Here is a 15,626-nt window from a genome sequence, read left to right as displayed (position 1 = left end):
AAAAAAAAAAAAAGAAAAAAAAGGAAATATTTTTTATTTTATGGCTTTTCACTAAACAGCAGAATTTTCAGAAACAAATTAACATCTTTAAGCAACGGATAGGTATACTCTATTTAAATTTTCAAAAGGCATCACACACCTAGAGAAGAAAGAAATTAGTATCAACTGAGCATCCCAGATTTGTCAGGCACAACTCCAGGTAAAGACATGTTAGTTCATCATGTACTTTACAAGAGCTGTGTGAGAGAAGTATTGTTATTCCCCTTTCCGAAGAAAATTGAGACTCCATAATACGAAATGAAGTGTTCAAGTTCACACAGATAGAAAGTAGCAGAGCCAGAATTCAAATCAAATGTTGCCAAATCCAGTGGTCATTTCTCTGTGCTCATCTTACTTGCATTTCTCATCAGCATTAAACACAATCAACACCTCCTTCCTTCTTGAAACACTGACCTCTTCACCTATGAATACCATACTCTACTGGTTTATTTCATCCTCACTAGCCACTACCTCTTAGTCTCCACTGTTGAATCTACCTCTTCTACCTGACTTGTAAGTTCTAGGGTTCCTCAGACCGAGGCCAAAGTCCCCTGAGACTTGTCTCTTTTCTTGGAATAGTTCACCCATTCCCATGAATTTAAATACTATCCTTATGCTGATGACTTCCACATATGTATCTCTAGCCCTGACTTATATGAATTTCATATTTGAATATTTAATTACCTACTCTGTTTCTTGACATCATCATCTAAACATGTCAAAGACATAGAAAACTTATTGTGTCCAACAAAGAAATTGAAAAAGAAATCATGATACCTACTCACCCAAATCTGTTCATCTTCCCCCATCTGAGTAAAGAGAAATTCTGTCTACCAATTGTTCAAGTCAGAAACCTAAGAATCATCTTTTATTCCTTCCTTTCCATCATCCCCAATGTCCAACTCATCAGAAAGTTCTGCTGTTTCTAATTCTAAAATATATCTTGGGGCTTCCCTGGTGGCGCAGTGGTTGAGAATCTGCCTGCCAATGCAGGGGACACGGGTTCGACCCCTGGTCTGGGAAGATCCCACATGCCGCAGAGCAACTAGGCCCGTGAGCCACAATTACTGAGCCTGCACGTCTGGAGCCTGTGCTCCGCAACAAGAGAGGCCGCGATAGTGAGAGGCCCGCGCACCGCAATGAAGAGTGGCCCCCACTTGCTGCAACTAGAAAAAGCCCTCGCACAGAAACGAAGACCCAACACAGCCACAAATAAATAAATAAATAATTTTTAAAAATAATAAATAATAAAATATATCTTAAATTTTTCTACATCTCTCCATCTCCACCATACCACCTTAACTCAGGTCCTCATTATTTCTCAACTGGACTGTGCAAAAGCTTCACTTCTACTCAAACCTCCTTTAATCCATTCTTTATATTGTAATAAGAGTTAGTTTCTTAAAACATCAAATCAATCACTCTTCTGCTAAAAACCCTGCAAAGGCTTACCATGGCACTTAGGATAAAATCCAAACTCCATAGCATGGTCTACAAAACCCTGCCTATCCTTCCAACCTCATGCCATTCTCCTATCTTTTCACTACACTCTAATTCACAATGCTCTTCTTTCAGCACCCAGAACACACTAGGTTCTTCCCAGCCTCAAGGCCTTTTCAGATGCTGTTCCCTCTACCTAAAACACTTCCCTATTAATTGTAGCTCCTTTTCCTCCTTAGTCACAACCTCAAAGAAACAGTCCCAAACCACACTGTCAAGAATCCCTTGTTTGTTTCCTTATGGTACTTATTAAATTTTGTAATTGTTTTATGTACTAGTCTTTTTGTTGTCTACCAAAACAGAACATAAGCTCTATAAAGGTAGAGACTAACTAGTTGATTGATTTATATTGTTTATTAGTATTACCAGTGCCTGGCACAATATAGCTCTCAATAAATACTTGCTGAATGAATGAAAACCAAATGTGTCTGATTCTAAAACCAATATTCTTTTCACTGTATCATGCTGCCACCTTAACGGATCTTAGAAATTATCTAGTCCAAACTTCTCTTTTTACACAAGTAAAAACTGAGATCCAGAAAGACAATTTATTTACCCTAGATCACACCATAATAAGTGACAGAACCACAATAACTCCAGGCTTTCTTACTTCTAATTCAGGCTTTTTCTTCTAGACCACATTGCTTTATGCTGATAGCCCCCCAAAAATATGACTAAGAAGTTTTCCACAAAGTGGCCAAAAATACCACTAAAAACTTTTGCAACCATTTACAACATCAGATAATACAAGAAAGGAATAGATATACATCTATATATTTGTACATACACATATGTATATAAAAGTGGTACACAAAGCATTAATTGTCAAAATCTTTTACATAATTGTTTTTGTTTTTAAAGAAAAATTTAAAAATATAGACAAATGGTTCTCTATTTTACATTACATAAATCATTTACTTCACAATATAAACAAAAAGTTTTATTTCATATGGATAATACATCTAGAATAAACTTTCTTAGGGAATCATACTTTGCCCCTAAAAATTTACTGTAAGTTTTCCCAATAGCCAGTAACTCTCTAAAATTCATGCAAAATATAAAATTCATGTAATTTTGAAACTAAACAAGAAACTAAGCAAAATATCCACAGTTAGTAATAACCACAGATAAAAGAAGAAAGAATCAAACCCAGGAATCCTATACTGCCTACTTCTGGAATCTAATTTCTGGTTTGTAAAGCATTTAGCCATATGTCTACCTACTCAGTTCATGAATCAATGCAGTCGACACTGTCACAACTACATACTACCTCCAGCTCCTTCCACTCCTCCAGAACCCAAATCAAATAGCTACTAAACCATCCCAAGCTGCGACTGTCACCTGGTGACTGATTGAGAAAACTTTGATCCAACTTTTCTCACCAACAACTTTTACTTCCCTACTAAACACAGAGTATCAATACTCACTATTCTACTTGTATATATATATTTAAATTTCCATTATAAAAATTTCAAAAAATTAAGCTCTATCATTAACCATTTAGTCCTTAAAAATAGCTTTATCATCTACCTCCTTCCTCATCTTCTAAAGAATTCTACATAATTTTTCAAAAGTATTAAAAAGTATAAAATACAAATCTTTTACTTTTAGCATTACAATAGTATTTATTACCACAAATGATAAATATTTCAGCTATATTACAGTTCAGATAGATTTATGTAGGCTATCCTAGTGAACAAGACATTATTTATAGCACTGTTCTCAAAAAAAAAAAAATCGGCGTCTATGGAAATTTTGCTTGAGTTCCAACTTCCCTAAAGTTACTACGCTAAACTTTCAAAGTTTGTCTTAGTCCATTTGGACTGCTATAACAAAAATACCATAGACTCGATGACTTAAAAAACAAACGTTTATTTCTACCAGTTCTGGAGGTTGGGAAGTCCAAGATCAAGGCCCCGGCAGATTGGTGTCTGGTGAGAACCCACTTCCTAGTTCATAGATGGCTGTCTTTTTGCTGTGTCCTCACATGGTGGAAGGGTCAAGGGAGCTCTGCCCTCATAACCTAACCATCTCCCAAAGGCCCTACCTCCAAATACCATCACATTGGGGATTAGGTTTCAGCATATGAATTTGGGGGGACATAAGCATTCAGTTTACAGCAAAGTTATTTTCATATAGTCAGTCATGTCTATTGTTTTTCCCTCATTAAAATTTCACAGTTATTATATAACCTTTGTTATTTACCTACCAGTTGCTCTGAATATTGTGTCTCTTAGTTTTCTTTTTTTTTTTTGGCTGCATTGGGTCTTCGTTGCTGCACTTGGGCTTTCTCTAATTGCTGCGAGTGGGGGCTACTCTTCGTTGCAGTGAGCGGGCTTCTCACTGCGGTGGCTTCTCTTGTTGCGGAGCACTGGCTCTAGGCACGCGGGCTTCAGTAGTTGCAGCACACAGGCTCAGTGGCTGTGGCACATGGGCTTAGTTGCTCCACAGTGTGTGGGATCTCCCCGGACCAGGGCTCCAACCCATGTCCCCTGCATTGGCAGGCGGATTCTTAACCACTGCGCCACCAGGGAAGCGCCTGTGTCTCTTAATTTTCATTAGGTCTTTTTAGTCCACCAAATGTCTCTCTTGCTGCTGCTCATTAGTATGCAGATTACTTCAGAATATACTGGACTCCTATAGGTTCAAGGTTCTGATTTAAAAGTTGTCATTTAAACTCTGGCAAAATAGTCCTGTTGGAAAAATTTCAAAAAATAAATTTCAGTGGTAGAGTTCAGAGCTCTTTCTTATTCACTTTAGAAACTCAAAATCCTATATCTCAAACATAAATTAACAACCCACTATTGTATACATTATAGTGGAATATAGCTAAAAGCATAAGTTAATAATATCAAGTTTGTACAGCACTGAGCACTCTCCCATTCTATCATGGAAAGCCCCAAACCTGTGCTGTCCAATATAGTAGCCATTAGCAACCTATGACTTATTGGGCTACTGGAAATGTGACTACCCCTAACTGAGATGTGCTGTAGTATAAAGTACACACTGGGGACTTCCCTGGCGGTGCAGTGGTGAAGAATCTACCTGCCAAAGCAGGGCACACGGGTCCAAGCCCTGGTCAGGGAAGATCCCACATGCCGCAGAGCAACTAAGCCCATGCGCCACAGCTACTGAGCCTGTGCTCTAGAGCTTGCGAGCCACAACTACTAAGCCCACATGCCACAACTATTGAAGTCCATGTGCCTAGAGCCTGTGCTCTGCAACAATAGAAGCCACCGCAATGAGAAGCCTGTGCACCACAACGAAGAGTAGCCCCTGTTCACCACAACTAGAGAAAGCTGGCACTCATCAACGAAGACCCAACACAGCCAAAAATAAATAAATAAATTAATTAATTAATTTAAAAAAATAAAGTACACACTGGATTTTTGAAGACTTAGTATAAATAAATAATGTTAACTATCTCAGTTTTTATACTGATTGCATGTTGAAACAGTAATATTTTGGATATATTGATTTTCATAAAATACATTATTAACATTGTTTCTTTTTACTTTTTTTAGTGTGACTACTAAAAATTTTAAATTACATACATGACTCATATTTGTGACTACTTTTTATTTCTATAGTACAGCACTGGCCCAACTGTAATAAACAGAGTTCTACTGTACCTAAACTGTTTATCCCTCCTCCTCTTACAAAAAACTAAATTCTCCTTATGGTGATGATGATCATGATCATGATCATGGTAACACCTTAAATTTTACCAAGTACTTTCAAATACAACATTGTATAAAAGAAGCTAGATATAAAATTATACATACTGTGTGGTTCTATTTAAATAAAACTCAAAAACAGGGAAAATTAATTTATGTTCTTAAAAGTCAAGATAGCTATCTTTGGGAAGGAAGAGAAGGTAGTAAGTGGGAGGGAAGACTTAAGGGGCACTTAAAATATTTTATTTCTTTTTCCTTTTTTAAGTTAACCATTTTATTTATTTATTTATTTATTTATTTTTGCTGTGTTGGGTCTTCGTTGCTGCGTGTGGGCTTTCTCTAGTTGCGGTGAGCAGGGGCTACTCTTCATTGCGGTGCGCGGGCTTCTCATTGCGGTGGCTTCTCTTGTTGTGGAGCACGGGCTCTAGGCGTGCAGGCTTCAGTAGTTGTGGCACACGGGCTCAGCAGTTGTGGCTCACGGGAGTTAGAGAGCAGGCTCCGTAGTTGTGGCACACAGGCTTAGTTGCTCTGTGGCATGTGGGATCTTCCTGGGTCAGGGATCGAACCTGTGTCCCCTGCATTGGCAGACAGATTCTTAACCACTGCACCACCAGGGAAGTCACAAAATGTTTTATTTCTTGACCTGGGCAGTGATCACATAGATATGTTCATTTTGTGACAACTGAATTATATACTTAGAATTTGTACACTTTTCTGTATATCTATAGTATTTCTATTTAAAAAAATCAAAAAATAAAATTCTGTGGTCACACTAAAATTTCATTTTATATTACTAGTTAAATTAAGACATCATCTGAAACTTAGGAATCTTTTTTTTAATTGAGATTTGCTTTTTAAAGAGGATTTTATCCTTAATATTTTCACAGTTTTTAAATTCACAGAATTACAGAGCTTTGCAGATGGAAGAAAAATAAACTAGTTTGGCTCTATGAGAGTTTAGGTGACATGGCCATGATTAAATTGATAGCAGTGATAGGACTAAAATTCAGAACTTCCATATTGCATGGAAGGACTTTAAAAGTTTTTAAGTAGAGCTAGACTCCATTAGAGAGACTTGGAGTCCTCTATAATCTTGATGGTTTATAATGCTAAAAGGACAAAAACTACAAGTCGCTCATTCATTCTTCCATTTCTGTTATAATAAAATAGTGAATAAATCATAAAACAAGGAAGGAACGTCATACTCAGCCTTCTAGTAAGGAACTTTATAAGAATTAGCAATCCATGTCCTTTGAACATTTTTTTTAAACTTACTCTTTATGAAAACGTACAGAACATTTGTGTTCAACCAAATACTGTATTAAAAACAGAATAGTCTCAATGCACATTGCCTCTTTCTCTTTCACTTTTGTAACTTGTGCATAAACCAGTTTAGTAGCAACAAAATCAAAAAGTGTTGATTCCTGCTGGAAATGCAGCTACATTTGAGCTACCAGCAATTCACAAGATTCAAGGCTATAACCACTTATTCTCTTTGTTTCCTTCAGACTTTGAAGCAATTCTTCCTCTTTGTTCTTTGTTTTCTTTCTTTCTTTCTTTCTTTCTTTCTCTTTCTTTCTTTCTGTCTTAAGAAGAAGCCATTCTTCTGGCTTAGAAATTTAAAATAAGCTATGGTAACATCCTTTATGTCTGGTCTTTTCCTGTTTAATCTCTTTTTTTTTTTTTTAACTATTTTGTTTTGGGGGAGGGGAAGGAAGGAGAGTTCTAAGAAAAGCTTTCATAACAGGTTCAAAAGTATAAAAGCCATTTCAAGCTCCAGACATTTGTAGCCTTTATTTCTATAGTCCTTGAAAGGGCTTTTTAAATGTTAACAGCTAGGATAGGACTGCTTTACTATACTGATTTTCCAGGCTTCATTTCCTTTGTAGTCTTGGGTTCTTCCCCACCCTTAAAATCCCCCAATAACCTCCATGCCAGCTTCTTTTCTAAAATAAAACAAAAACAATTAAAAAAAAAAAGATTTCATTCATCATGGTAATGTGTATAGGCAGACTTCTGAGATCCCATACAGAGTGACCATCTCTTGAATATAGAGTATTAAAATATTTTTGCTTTAATTTCTTCTGTATTTGATGCTTTCATGTGCCTACTTAACATCCTTTCATTTTTAACATAATGACATGTCACCTGCAAAGTTATTAGAACTAAAATTGCTGACAAGAAGCTTTTTTAGCCCCTTCTCCTTAGAAATGCTGAAATACAATCTTCAAAAACTAAATGTCAAAAAGGTGCTCATTTATATTCTCTTAAGTTTAAAAAAAAAGGCTTAAATCATTTAAATCAATACGGGATACAATCTTATCCTATCTTAGAAAAAAATTAAATAAACACAAAATATAAGTCTGAAACACTGAATTCCAAGGTCATAACAGTTATTATTTCTGGGTGGTGAGATCATAAATGTTTTTATTTTTTAATTTTCTTCTCGCTTATGAATATATTTTAATTTATCTTAAGTATACATGCATTGTTCGTAATAAGTGAAAATGCTACTCTTAGTTTAAAAAATAAGAGCTGTTTTAATACTTTCAGCACATCATATGAGTACTTCTTAAAAATTCATATACATATATGCTTATATTTAACTATTTACATGTGCATTTTATAAGTAGTTAAAAATTCTAAAGTATAATTTCCAAAATGGTAAAATCATGACTCTCATATAAATACAAACAACAAGAACAGCAATCATGAGTTAAAATGTTAAGTGCCAGGGATTTTATTTAACATATTAACGAGGAAACCAGTAAGAAGTGAAAATCAATTCATAATAGAATCTGACTTACACAGATTTATATTCTCTACTGGAAAAAAACTGTTTTGCATTGCCAAGAATAGGAATCAATCATATTGTTATGGGCAGAAAACATTTGCATTGTTTTCAGTTTTCTACAATTTAACTTTTATCCCTTCAGAGCTGTAAAATAGTCTAGTCAATCACACATGACAAAAAGTACACACTCATATAGAATCAGATAAACCCTCTAGGGCCCCTAAACATTCAGCATTCCCTTGAAAAGAAACCCAGTGATTTTTTTTGGTCCATTTCCAAGTCTTTGACAAATTTTTCTGATATATTTTACTAATTAGTAAACTGAATTAAAACTATCACAATTAAAATTTTAATTTCTTTAATTCTCTTTCTTATGCATCCCCTAGAAATGTTTAGTAAAGTGTGCTGAATTTAATTTGTATATGGTCAAGGTATATCACAAAATATTTGAGGTAGTACAAGCTTTAGAAATTTCAGACCAGCCTAAATGATAAAACATTAATAAATTATAAAACATCATGAAATACTGATATACAAAATAGGAAAAACTGTACAAATAAATGATGAGTAATTCAATATAAAATCTTAGTCTCAAACACAAATGTCCATAGAGAAACAAGCTGTCAAATAAAGCATGATCAAGTCTGTTTTTCCATTGGTAACTTTTCTAAAGTTGAGAAAATTTTAAGGGAGAAAATCTTAAAACTGAGAAAATTCCATCTGCTGAACTAAATTCCCCTTCTCAACTAAAAAATGATTTTCATCATCTGAGTATTACAGTGGAACAACTAAATCCAAATCATAGAAGCATAGTTTGACTAAGAAACTGAAACCCAAAGTATTTCAGTGACACTCCAAGGTCATATAACTACTTAGATATTCAACAATACTTGCTGTTATAAAAATTATAATTCACAGTAGTCCTACCTTACATAAAACATAAAATATCATAAAAACATAAACACAAAAATATTTTAATAATTACTGGACATGGTAATGAATGAAGTGATTAACTACTAGACACAAGCACATTGAAGGAATCCTTGATTTTTTAGATTATTGTCTTGAAAGAGTACAATTATTTCTTGGAATTGAGCATCACAAATTTGTAGGAAATTGATTATTTGCAAGTTTTCATTCAATAAATATCCTGTATGCCATGTGTGAATTAACTCTACATGTAGCAGCATAACATAGTGATTAAGAACATAAACATTACAGCCAGAGCAAGCCATCAGCTCTACTGTTTTTAGATACGTGATCTTGAGCACATTATTAACCTTTATATGCCTCCATTTCCTTGGCAAGTTACTTAATCTGTGTATGCCTCAATTTCCTCACCTGTAAAATGAGATATTAACATATATAAAACACTTATGGAAGAAACTGGGCACAAAGGAAGCATTACCAACATGTTTGTCAAATCACTGGTTCTAAACATGTGGTCCTCAGACCAGCAGCAGCATCCAGAAACTGTGACAAAATCTTCTGACACATCACAGTCCTAACTGATTAAGAAACTCAGGTAGGGCCCAACAATATAAGCTTTCACAAAAAATCTTCCAGGTGATTCCAATGCGCACTAAAGTTTGAGAGCCATTGGTGTAAATTAATAAGATTTTATCTCTTTCTCTCTGGACTTTAATACAATGTCATTAGTATACATAGCCATTGGTATACTTGGTGTTTTGCACACTTTTTTTTTTTTTTTTTTTTTTGCAGTACGTGGGCCTCTCACTGTTGCGGTCTCTCCCATTGTGGAGCACAGGCTCTGGACGCGCAGGCTCAGCGGCCATGGCTCATGGGCCTAGCCACTCCGCGGCATGTGGGATCTTCCCGGACCAGGGCACAAACCCGTGTCCCCTACATTGGCAGGCGGACTCTCAACCACCGCGCCACCAGGGAAGCCCGCACACCTCATTTTTTACCACAAAACATCTCAAAGATTTGGTTTCAAAACTGAAGGTAACTTCACATCTACTAGGATAGCTATAATAAAAAAAAAACAGATAATAACAAGTATTGCCCAGGCTGTGGAGAAACTGGACCCTTCAAACATTGCTGGTGAAAATGTAAAATGGCACAGTCACTTTGGAAAACAATCTGACAGTTCTTCAAAAAGATAACCACTGAGTAAACGCAGCAATTCCACTCCTAGACATATACCTATGAGAACTGAAAACATGTTCACACAAAAACATGTACATAAATGTTCATAACAGCATTATTCATAATAGCCAAATAGTGGAAACAACCCAAATGCACATGAAGTGATGAATGAATAAACAAAATGTGGTATATGACACAATGGAATCCTATTCAGCTATAAAAAGGAATAAAGTACTGATACATGCCACAATATAAATGAACCTTGAAAACGTTATGCTAGGTCAAACTTAATCCCAAGATACCACATATTGTATGATTCCATTTATATGAAATGGCTAGAATAGGCAAATCTATAGATTCAGAAAGTAGATTAGTGGTTGCCTAGGGCTTGGGGAAGTGGAAGGAAAAACTGCTGATGGATACATGGTTTCTTTAGAAGATGATAAAATTGATTGTGGTGATAATTGCACAACTCTGTGACTATATTACAAAAATATTTAATTGTGCACTTTAAATAGGTGAATTATGTGGTATGTGAATTATATCTCAATAAACCTGTTATTTAAAAAGCCTAAAGGCTATGCCAAAATATTATTGATGGAAAATATTTGTAAAATAAAAACTGATGCAATAACAAAAATCTGTACCTAAATCCTAAATTATATTATCCTGAAAGTGAGGGAGGGAAGAAAACGGCAAAAGGAAAGGTGTTAAATTCTTCACACATTTGACAGGGGAGTCAGGTGACACTGAGATATTGTTTTAATCTTGATTAGAGTAAAAACTAAAGTATAACCATTAATAATATTGAAAACAAAATGTATATCCTCCAAATTAATAGAAAAAAGAAACTAGAAGGATTTACATTTAGATATTAACTAGTTACCTCACAACTATGGCACTATGAGTGATTTTTATTTCCTCTTCATTTTCCACATTTTCTACAAAGGGTTGTTTTATCTTCATGTAAGTCTGCTTACCTTTGTGACTCTGACTTTTTTAAAATCTAATTTTATTTACTTATGTATTCACTTACGGTTAATTTTTAATATGCTAATAGATTCAGGTAATTTAAAATTCAAAAGATACAAAAAGGATGGTGAAAAGTCTTGCTGCTACCAGTACACTCAGCCCCCAGCCACCACCACAAACATGGAGTCTACAAATATTAGCAATTACTTCTTGGGTATCTTTGTTGACATATTTGATGCTTATATATTGATTCTTTTCTGTCTTTTTAATACAAATACAGTATAATGTATACACTGTTTTGTATCTTCCTTTTTTCATTCAACAATGTATCTTAGAGATTGTCCCCTATCAGTACCTGCAGAGCTTCCTCTTTCTTTTTAATGGCTACATGGTAGTTCACTGTATGGATTACCATAATTTATTGAGCCTCATATTCACATACTACTTTTATAATTGGTAAGAACAGCAAAGTGATTTTGGAGAAAAAACTATCTTTTAATCTCAGGCTCTTCTTCCTCATTCTACTTATTATTATTATTTTTTTCCTTTTCCAAGTAACTGCCTTCTACATGTTCACTGGGTGAATGCAATCACTCTACTAGTTTGCCCATCATATCTAGATAGGTGATTTCCACATTTATGGCTCTCTCCTAACTTTGAAGCCCATATTTCTAACCGTCTACTAGACAACTTCACTTGGTATTCCACTAATACTTTAAATTTAACATGTCTAAAATTAAAAACTTCTTACCAGGGCTTCCCTGGTGGCGCAGTAGTTGCGAGTCCGCCTGCCGATGCAGGGGACACGGGTTCGTGCCCCAGTCCAGGAAGATCCCATATGCCGCGGAGCGGCTGAGCCTGCACGTCCGGAGCCTGTGCTCTGCAACGGGAGAGGCCACAACAGTGAGAGGCCCGCGTAACGCAAAGAAAAAAAAAAAAAAAACTTCTTACCACATAAACCTGCTCCTCTCTCACCACATCCATTTATATATTAATACAATAAAATTTTATTGAATCATGGTTTATACACAAGACATGGTGCTAATCTTAGATCCTATCCAAAAGAATCTTACAGCCTAGAATAGCCAGCAAGACATATACCTTTGCTCATACCTCTGTGATAGCACATATATTTTTGTTGTAAAAAATGATGACAGACTAACCAAGATAAATAAAAGGTAGTAGTAGAAAATAATATTGGAATGGATGTTGAGGTCAGAATATAGACCCTTAATTATAGGCTTAATTATATCAACTTAAATCTGTATAAAATGGAAAGCTCCAGAAGTTTTTGAGCAGGAAAGTGTCTACATTCCATTTTCAGATGATGGATCCGGCCATGATGTGTAAAATGGATTTAACTGGGGAACTATTCAAGGATGGGAGAAGGATATAATAAATCTATTAAACAGATGATTTGAACCTGAACAGACATAGTGGAAGACTGAAACTCAAGGCTTTGATCAGGCTGGCTTTGATCAGGCTACAGAGTTTTGTCTCGGAATATGATACTTTTGTGCTTATCAGGTTTCAGTCACACAAGACACTAACCATTCCCAAATACATGCCCCACCCTGCCTCCACTAAAGTTTTCCAAGGCCTAGCTCAAAAACTTCTGGGGAAGAATTTCCCCTTTTCCCTCAGCTAAAATGAACTGCTGTAACTTACTGGTGCCACTTAATCATTCTTCCCCCACCAAGCTGTAAACTCCTTGAGGTAAGGGATTACCCATTATTTATTCTGGTTTTCCAGAAATTTAGCACACTGCCTGACACATACTAAGCACCCTATATAAATGTTGAGTTATACTGGCACAGTGGAAAGTGCAAGGGATTACCCATTATTTATTCTGGTTTTCCAGAAATTTAGCACACTGCCTGACACATACTAAGCACCCTATATAAATGTTGAGTTATACTGGCACAGGTGCATGGGTTTTTGGAGTTTGACAGACTTAGGACTCAATCCCAGCTGAGCCACTCGCTCGGTAGCTCTATGATTATGGGCAAGTATTTAACATTTCTTAAGCTTCATTATCTATAAAATAAAAATTCTTGCAAATAGTTGTGAAGCTTTGAGATCAGTTATTTAAAAAGCACCTAGCAAAGTATATAGCACATAGTGGATATTCAATATATAATAGTTATAATAATGGCTTTGGGAATTTTTTTTAGTCTCAGGTAAAACAGATTTTTTTGTACAGAGCTTTTATTTCTTCTTTAGGTTTGTTAACTATGCTCAGTTATGACTCCCCTTAGTTGAGGGATATCAATGTATGCACTCAACAAACATTTATGAATGTCTACTACATGCTAAGCATTGAGTATATAAAACTGAGGAAGGCATGGTCTCTATACTCAGGAAAATTATTTTAAAATCCTATTAGTAACAAGGTCTCCTCTCCTTGTCTTTACTACCCAAGAAAGAAGGACACTGCAGAGTTTCTGGGCCTTATATGAGATACAACTCTATTACATTGTATAATTTCATATTTCCTATATTAACTAAAAAAACATCAACTACCCTGTGGCAGGCATTGTTCTAGAAGATACAGAAACAAAAAAAATGAAGATGGAACAGTTCCAATCCTGAAGAAGGTATTTTAGAGTATCTTCTTCTTGTTATTAAAAACAAGAAGAGTATTATCGAGTTTTTCTGCCACATATGCAGTTCCATTACACTGCATAATTTCATCCTTACCTATAGCCTTCTGTATATGAAACTGAATAAAATCTGATGATACGATCCAGACTTTATTATCTCCTACGTTACTTCCTGGATTTTAATCTTGTTTTACGTAACTTGAAAATTTAGCCATCCAGGTACCAACAATTCTGGTGAAGAAATAAAAGGTCACTAGCTCATTAAACTTTTCTGGTCTTTCATCAATTAGTAAAGTTAGAACTATTTACTAACTACTAACCTTATTGATGGCCCTTTTTTATTTCAGAATTCTTTCAGAAGTCTACATTACCTATTCAGCCATCCTATTTGTTTATTGATAACAAAAGTAAGGATTCTAAATTATATATATTATAGTCTGTCAAATCCTTTGAGTATGAACTGTAGTCCATCCTAGAAAATTCTGTAACTTAACTGTATTTCATTATAGTTATGATAATAGAAACTTGGTAGAATCATGGAGTTAGGCAAAATATTATAAATAATTTAATTAATAGTAAAGAGCAAGCAACCACTTCCCCAAAATACCTTTTCTCCTCATGGGTTTACTCTTCTCCTCCTTGATTTAACGTTTATTCTTACCACAGAACTAACTGATAAAGATACCCTTGCTTGGTTATAAAATATGACCCTACCTTAGATTTTTAAAAATATTACCCTAATTAGAATTGTTATTCCCTTGCTTCCAAAATAAAAGAGCAAAATTTGAATACATGACTGCTTAAATTAAAGAACTGTCTTCCACTAGTCACAGTTCTATAAAAGATTCAGTGATCATCTGAAATCTAGGAAAGTAATACTATTTCTGCACAGTCAAACTAGAGTAATTGCTGAGATCAGAAGCTAATAGTTAAGTAGTTTCACAGGCTGCTCTCAGTACCAAAATGCACTCTTCATCTGTATTGTCTGTACAGACTGTACTTACTTTTGTTTTAAAACAAAATTAAAATTCTGAACAAGGTCAGAAAGCTTCAGAATAAGTAAGGAAAAAGGAGGTTCAGGTTCAGGCCTAGTTAAAACTTCAGATACCTTGACACTCCATGAATTAAACTCCAGTAACCTAGTAATACCTATAGATTCAGTGCTTTCTTTCTGACAGTGGTTGGTGTGGAGAGGGGAAAAGGGGGAAGGGCTGCTTAATGGGTACTGACAGTTCCTTTTGGGGTAATGAAAATGTCTTGGAACTAGGAAGAGGTGACGGTTGCACAGCACTGTTTATGTACTAAGTGCTACTTAACTGTACACTTTAAAATGGTTAATTTTGTATAATGTGAATTTCATCTCAATTTTTTAAGTAAATATTTCTTAAAAAGAAAAGGATACAGGGCTTTTTCGCAGAGATGGACTTCACTTTGCTAAGGCCCCCAAAGTACAAAGCCTACATACCAGCAGCGAGGTTGAAGAGGGTCACTCCCGCTTCACATAAAGCCGCGTGGAAAGCTTACAGGATTCCCTCATATGAACCCTAGTTCCAATAATGGCCAATTAACTGGGATTTAACACCAATATGAACTCATTTCAGTGAGAATGAGAAAGCGGGAAAATGTTTGTCGGGGGTTTTTTAAAAGCTGCCCCACCGATTTAGAAATCACCTACGAGCAATAGAGAACACCACGGGGGAAACGGTAGGAGCCATATTTTTTTCTGAAAGGTTTTTGTCTTGCGGTGACTGTACTCGTGAGGATTCAATAAGGCTCAAACGTTACCTTTAAACCTAGGTGCTTAACTATAACGAATGCATTTGTCAATGGGGCAGCGTCTCACAGGGAAATGCGAAAACCCAACCTAAGCCCCTTTCCGTAGCGACGAAGCTTGAGCCCAAGGTTCACCGCCATATCCACCCGCGGAAAAGC

At 35.5% G+C, this 15,626-nt stretch overlaps 1 long non-coding RNA gene across 2 annotated transcripts in view; it reads right to left on the bottom strand.

The window, feature by feature from the left end:
• LOC129392862 (uncharacterized) overlaps positions 1–15,601 on the bottom strand; it is a 22,731-nt gene extending 7,130 nt beyond the window's left edge. The window contains exons 1-2 of one of the 2 annotated variants that reach the window (XR_008619542.1): positions 15,480–15,601; positions 11,843–11,971 (exon numbers count right to left, since the gene is read on the bottom strand). This is a non-coding gene — a long non-coding RNA (uncharacterized lncRNA). Of the gene's footprint in view, positions 1–11,842; positions 11,972–15,159; positions 15,267–15,479 lie in introns of those variants that run through there. The other variant, XR_008619541.1, reaches the window with a different exon arrangement.
• Between the last annotated feature and the right edge of the window lie 25 nt (positions 15,602–15,626).

Source organism: Physeter macrocephalus, chromosome 16 (genome assembly GCF_002837175.3).
Source record: "Physeter macrocephalus isolate SW-GA chromosome 16, ASM283717v5, whole genome shotgun sequence".
Lineage (NCBI taxonomy): Eukaryota > Metazoa > Chordata > Mammalia > Artiodactyla > Physeteridae > Physeter > Physeter macrocephalus.
Note: the sequence above shows the minus strand (reverse complement) of the source record. Positions and strands in the feature narration are given on the sequence as shown.